This window comes from Ursus maritimus, unplaced genomic scaffold, assembly GCF_017311325.1.
Source record: "Ursus maritimus isolate PB19 unplaced genomic scaffold, ASM1731132v1 scaffold_5, whole genome shotgun sequence".
NCBI lineage: Eukaryota > Metazoa > Chordata > Mammalia > Carnivora > Ursidae > Ursus > Ursus maritimus.
The window spans coordinates 9,050,272-9,057,850 of NW_024426663.1; the positions used below are offsets into that span (position 1 = coordinate 9,050,272).

General features: G+C 37.1%; 1 non-coding gene across 1 annotated transcript; it reads left to right on the forward strand.

Annotated features, from left to right (window-relative positions):
* Positions 1-347: 347 nt before the first annotated feature.
* Positions 348-451, forward strand: LOC121100904. Its single transcript, XR_005832686.1, has one exon. It is a non-coding gene; the product is annotated as a U6 spliceosomal RNA (small nuclear RNA).
* Positions 452-7,579: the final 7,128 nt, after the last annotated feature.

The window sequence follows — 7,579 nt, forward strand, 5'->3', positions numbered from 1 at the left end:
ACTGACCTTGATATTTATAATTGCAGCCTTCCCCATGTTCCTGGGATCACCCACCACCCCTTACTACTCCAAAGTATTCAGTCTCATTACAATATGACCTATTTTACTTATTACTTCGTTTAATTTCTGCCTGTAAGCTCTATGCGGGCAGAGATTTTTGTATGCTTTCACTATTGTACCCCCATTACCTAGCACAGTGCCTGGCACATAGCAAGACCTCAGTAAATATTTGTTAACAGATATGAAACTTTCACACATACACATGGCTGAGCTATCTGTAAACCATTACAGTATTGTAACAAACTCTTTTGAACTAAGGTTCAACCTAAATGTTCCAAAAAGAAGGGGTGCTCACTTCGGCAGCACATATGCTAAAATTGGAATGATACAGAGATTAGCGTGGTCCTTGTCCAAGGATGATACCCCCCAAAAAGGGGAAAAGTTTATACATAAATAGGAATAAAAGTGAGATCTTTAAACATCATCCAAAACAAAATGAACTAGTTGGCATTAACTCAGGAGAGTTCCAACATATTCATAAAACCTTTTACTTAATTAAATGGTCAATGTAGAATTAAAGAACGTGATAAAGTTTGTATTTCAGCCATTACTCTATAATGGCTTCTTGGATAATCACAAATTTAATGTAGGATGTGTTCTCAGAAAATGTGAGCCCCGGGGGGACGGGTGTGGAGGACCCAGCACCCTTCACCCTGTTAATTCTAGGCTCCACTCACTGGAATGTGAAGAAACCGAGCTGCCTTTCAAGTACTGATGGCAAATGAACTAAGTACTTTTTTTTTTTTAAGATTTTATTTATGTATTCGACAGAGAGAGAGACAGCCAGCGAGAGAGGGAACACAAGCAGGGGGAGTGGGAGAGGAAGAAGCAGGCTCATAGCGGAGGAGCCTGATGTGGGGCTCGATCCCAGAACGCCGGGATCACGCCCTGAGCCGAAGGCAGACACTTAACGACTGCGCCACCCAGGCGCCCCTGAACTAAGTACTTTTAAAAGAAATGCTAATTTCTTCTATGAAACCAAATCTTGCAAACAAGATCTGACAAAATTATGATTTTTATAGGACTAACCTTTTTGAGTCCTAGTATCAAACATACTTTTATGCCATTAATCTCAATGGCCACATCAAACAGAAAAGTGGAGGTGTCGTTCATATGCTGTTTGACCCCCATGGTGTGTTCTTCCCCTTCCCTAACATCCTATAGCACGGATGACCTTTATATAACAAGCTTTGTACTTTAACTGTTTCTTGTATGTCCATATTGTTTCTACATGAGAGATGCTTGAGGGCAAAAATCCTTGAGTAAGAAATACTCAGTTTAACGAGGATGAATCCATTTATAACATCATCAAAAAAACATTTTTGCTTGTGCAAAAAATGTTTCTAAATAATGGGAAGCAGAGCTGTAAGCACCAACAGGACCTCTACATTTCCCCAACCAATAGAAGTCAACAGGAAGGCCTCCTGGCAAAGATATGATTCCCACAAAATTCGGCTGTAGGGGCCTTGGCCTCTCATTTATTCCTTTTCTAATAATACAGTTGATGAAACATTATCATCTTTATTTTACACTGCGAAGAAACAGTGGTTTGAGTGAAGTGACGAACTTTAACTTGTTCCAAGTGACAGACTGTCTCAGGAGAAAGAAAAGACTTAATCCCAGGGCTGTCTGACTCAAAGCTTTTGCTTCTCATTACTCAGCTCTGCCTCCCGTTGGTCTAGATTTGGTTATGTACTCAGTTGTGTGGGTTACACATTTTCATGTGAATGAGTTGCCCACAACTTATCCCTCAAAAGTGTTCTTGCAAAGAACCTGTATATCTAATTACAGAATAAAGAGCAGAATGTAAGAATAAGAGAAAAGGAGGATCATATTTGGGAGGAAGAGGACGTGCAAGTCCGTGAAACTGTAGTAGACTAGCTTGCCCTTGCCCTAGCTAAGGGCACGGGTCAACGTCAGGCCTGCCTTAAAACGATGTTAGCTCCTATAATATGTTAGTCTTCTTGCTAAGAGGAATTACTGTATATCCCCAAATAACCAGTGCACTGCTAGATAAAGGAGGGCACAATTATCAAGACAGAGAAAAGTTCACAAAGTTGTAATCATGGTTAAATTCGGACACTTATTCATTTTTCAGGTTATAAAGAACTAATGGACAAAAGAAGTAAAGACGACAGCCTGAGACCACCTTTACAGCTTGGGTTTCAAGGGAATGTAGAACTTTAGTACCACTGGTGACTAAGGCAGTAAGATGAAAACAGAGCATGTCATAGGAAAGGTGAATGACTGGAAAAAGGTGTAGTGTGTGTAAGAAGAAGATAGAGCGACAGGAAGAGGGACAGCTTAGTTCCTATAAAAAATGACAATGTTACAACAAAATGCCTGAATTTCACTTAGCATCTTAACATAATTTAAGAATTGTACCATATTAGCATAGTAGTAAATTTTTTTCTGGTAAAAGTGAATACTATATGGGGCAAGAGTTATCATATTGTTAGATATTTACTGTGTGCTGACAATGTTACCCAGGGAAAAACACAAACTACACCCACTGGACTTAAAAACTGTAGGAAATATAGTCATCTTATTCATAACATCACAATTACTTTTAGCTATTGACAATATATTTCTACACACACGTAGATACATGCATGTTTTGGCAATTACCTAAAAATAATTTAAGCTACTTCCCTAAAGATTTAATCCATGTTGAAATGTGTCCTTAAAAAAGCTGATGGCATACTTTTTGTAAAACAGAGTGCAGTAACAAAGGGTCACACTTAAAAGATATGCATATGAGGCTACATTTCTCTTTCACACATCTTGTCTGCATTTTCAAAATCGAATAATAAGCATGATATTTTTAACAAGATAATGTTCACTTCCTTTGCATATAATAAAAATGTCAGAATCTTAACTTTTTATGCCTACATAATGGATTACAAGGTTATAAAAATGTATTCAATATAAAGGTTTCCATGAGTTAAAAATAAAATGACCAGGAGAAATGAAGATGAAATTAGAAACCAAAAGAACTAGATTCTAGTCCAAGCTCTGCCACAAACTATCTGTGTGACCTTGAGCTAAACGAAGAATGTCAAATCTATGGCCTCCAAGCAGCCAAAATCCCAACTGATCAGAGCTGACGAAGAAGCTGAAACTTATCCATCCCTAGGCTAGTACCTTAAGTACACTGAACTTCATATTCTGAACTATAAGTTAAGAGAGTTGGCTTCTGAGTTACCTTGTGACCCTGACACTCAGATTACCAAAAAGAGCAGAGTCAGAAGGTTACCAACCGATGAGCATTATTCCTATAAAACTGTGAGACTCCTGTAGGCCCTCCATTTTTTTTCAAAACAAAAATGCTAAATTTGCCATATATTTTTAATTAGTAGAAGAGAAGTGTATACCAGCTGGACATAAGCCTGGGTTACAGGCAAATATTTACCAGTAGACTGAAAGAACTCTATATATGTTGTTAGACCAAGGCACTACTGAGATGATATAAGGCCAGGGCCCAGAAAGAGGGACTAAGAAAATTCTTTCCAGATTCTCAGATTTCTGAAGGTAATATACACACAGACAATCCGTATACATGTGGATGAAATATAACATATATACAGAATCATTTCTCACAGGTACAATTTTTTAAAAATAAAAAGCTCCTATCTGTTAATTTGGGGCTCTTTTATTTAAAGACTACATATAACAAATCCAAAAGGGATTGTTTGTTTACATGAGTATATTTTAAATATATTCTCAAAATTTAGCAACTTTGTTAACTATAATCACTAAAAGATTAGCCTTACAAAATAAATAAAGAGTAACCCATACTAGAGTACCCAGAAAATGTTTTATACATATGAGTTTCAGCCAAAATTCAGAGTAGCCAACCTCTATCACAAGAGTCACATCTTTACTAGCAATAGCTTACTTCTACTGAGCACTTAGCACGTGCTAAGCAATTTGTATTGTTATATATCCTTGAGTCTTGAAAATAACCTGATGAGGTAGGAATTTCTCATCTGCAAATGTAATTGATTAAGTCATATATATTTTCAGCCTATGCTAACAGCCATATAATACTACCTTGGAGATTACACAACTTCATTCTTCTTCTTCTTCTTTTCTTTAACAAAAAGCAAACAAAGAAATAGCCAATGATAAATATCAAGGCCACAGCTGTAGTCAGCATGTATTCGTGCTGCTGTCCAAACCCAAACCCAAACCCAAACCCAAACCCAAACCCAAACCCAACCATCTGCATTTCCATTTCTGCCTCCAGGGACCTAGGAAATCAAACTTAGTGAACTAGGAAACACCTTCTATATGCCGCACACTGTTAGACGCAATTCAATCTCATGTAACCCTCACCACTGCCCAGGATGTACATTACCAGACCCATGTTGCAGATGAGAAAACTGAGGCTCAGAATGGCTAAGTAACTTACACTAGCCAGTCAGAGAGCGGGTAGTAAATCAGGACTCTGATGCCCAAGTCAGTATTCCCTAGGGTGTACGCCCGGAGTTTCTACAGCACAGACACAACTGATATTCAAGGTTATGATCAGAAGCCATCAGGACAAGGTAAAGGTACAGTCAGTGCAGTACATGGAAGATGAAAGGGAAATGAATAGAACATTTTAGGAAAAACTGAGCACAACTTCAAAAGAAAACAATTACAACAAACATCAGGTAAAGTTTTGCTATACAATAATACTTGCTTCTTATCTAAATTATTCAATGTAGTACAAGGGTAATGTTTATATTAAACTCACAGTGACCTTCAAAAAATATCAAAATTTATACTTTATAGTCCATTGGAATCTAGCTATTAAAGAAAGTATGCTTCACAAAAAAGAGTTGGGATACTTCAATTTATAGGCATTTTCTAAAAGTAATAATTTTTGTTTATAATGTCATTATTCATGTTAAGATATTAATAATAAAAGGGAATGAAAACATTAGAATATGATCAGCAATGTGTTACAAGACAAATTTACTAAGATTTTATCTTGTTTTATTTTCCAAGGATCATAATGTCTCAATATACCTGTATTGTCCTTCCGGGGAAGTAAGAGATGGCTTGTTGAAAGAGGATAGGGAAGAGAAGAACCCAACATTTCTTGACGTTTATTCCTTTTATATTAAAACTAACTGGCTCAGAACGTTTTTAAGTATCAAGTGATATGCTTAAACTGAAAATATTTCTTAACATACTTTTCTTTTGAAGCAGTAAAAATTAAGGACATTAAAAGGAAATTTTTTTATGTATGGTTGAATGGCTTATAAAAGCATCTATGTATCACTATATTCTTTTTTTTTTTTAAGATTTTATTTATTTATTTGACAGAGAGAAAGACAGCCAGCGAGAGAGGGAACACAAGCAGGGGGAGTGGGAGAGGAAGAAGCAGGCTCCCAGCGGAGGAGCCCAATGCAGGGCTCGATCCCAGGACCCTGGGATCACACCCTGAGCCGAAGGCACTTAATGACTGAGCCACCCAGGCGCCCCATATGTATCACTATATTCTAAATTCAGTTTACTCATCACATTCCTTCAACGATACTATCACTGAAGAACAGAGATGAGGAGCAACTGGTTTTAACTTTCTCAGAACAGTACTTTCTGTTAAAAGTCTCTGAATTTCCTTTTTTTTTTTTTTTTAAGATTCTATTTATTTGTTTGACAGAGAGAGAGACAGCAAGAGAGGGAACACAAGCAGGGGGAGTGGGAGAGGGAGAAGCAGGGAGCCCAATAAGGAGCTCGATCCCAGGACCCCGGGATCATGACTTGAACCGAAGGCAGACCCTTAATGACTGAGCCACCTAGGTACCCCAGAGCTTCTGCATTTCATAATCCAATAGACAGAAAAGGTCTAGGATCTGCATTTTCCATTCCAAGAGTGTCAGTTACATTGTAAGACCTGTTAAAGAACATAGGATTACTAGCCAGAACATTAAGAAGCAAATTGTATCTTTAAGGATTGCAGTCCCAACACAGTGCTAATCCCATTACCTAAGGAAAGGTTTGAGGTGGACTCTCTAAATGGATTGTTAAGAGGTAGGCAATCACTGGTGTGTCTCAAATATGCTCTCTACCAAGGGTACCAGCAGCTCACAGCGCTTCAAACATTTTCTCATCGCAAAATTTTTTAAACACTGACCCTCTCTATCTATAGAGTCAAACAAGCTTCCCTTATTTTATGCCAAATACGCCCACAAAACTACTTAAATCGTAATTAATTATGGCACACTATAAACGATGAAAGAATCCTGGACATCCATTCCTTGTCAAGTCCCTTGTATCAGAAAGCTAAAAAATTACATACAGAGGGGACATTATCTCTTTAGGAAGAAGCCTTCTCATTCTACATAAATACTTAGCTTAAATGTTTTTCTAATTTATAAGAAAGTGTGGGCAATAACAAATCTTCAAGAAAAATAAGGATCTATTAGAATAGGCTTTTTTTTTTTTTTTTAAGATTTTATTTATTTATTTATTTGACAGAGAGAGAGACAGAGCACAAGCAGGGGGAGTGCCAGGCAGGGGAAGAGGCAGGCTCCCCGCTGAGCAAGGAGCTGGATGCAGGGCTCGATCCCAGAACCCTGGAATCATGACCTGAGCCAAAGTCAGATGCTTAACTGACTGAGCCACCCAGGCATCCCTAGTTAGGCTTTAAATAACTTTAAATAAAATATAATTCTATTACATTATTTTAAATCTCCAGATGACAATAGATTTGTAGAGATTTAGTAAAAATAGTAAGCTATAACAGCAACTAACATTTTTGAAGCTCTTACTTTGTAACAGTTTGCGAATATTGGATTATCTTTATTTTAAATCGTGAAAAATGTGGCTTTAATGAATTAAGTCATTTATCCAAAACTACAATGCCAGGAAGTGCTAAAGTCAGAATTCAAACCCAGGCTTTACTATGCATAAATCATTTTCATAATCTCATTTACATCTCATAATACTCGAACCCTAGAAAGTAGTATTATTCTCATATTTACCCTTATTACCTGTGGTGAAATTGAGACTCAAAGAGGTTCTAGTTCACACAGCCTGTACTCCAGGAGCTTGAATTTGGGGCTATGTTAAATGGTCTCCTGGCACCACATTAGACGGTCTTTCCAGCATCTCATGCTGCTGTTAAAATCTGGCATAAGATACTCGATCTCCTACAAAGGCAAACAGTAAATGGCCAGGTTCCTATTAAACATGTCATTGATTCTCTTCTGATTCTGTTCTCCTAAACTATTAAGAATATATTTGATTTAGTTAATATTTAATTTCTTAGCCAAGACTTAGATCTAAATTTTTCAATGTTGAACAAAAGATAACAGTATTATAGCATCTAAAAACCACTTGTATCTAGGGAGATCCATTATCCAAGGTTTCTTCTCAGAAGTTCTATAAGGAAATGTTTGATGTTTAAAATAAAATTATTAACCATTTAATTCATATATTTGAGGATGGCTTAAATTAGATTCTTACATATTCTATTAACTTGCACAAGAGGCTTACGAGTCAGGAGCGGGGGGGGGGGGGGGGC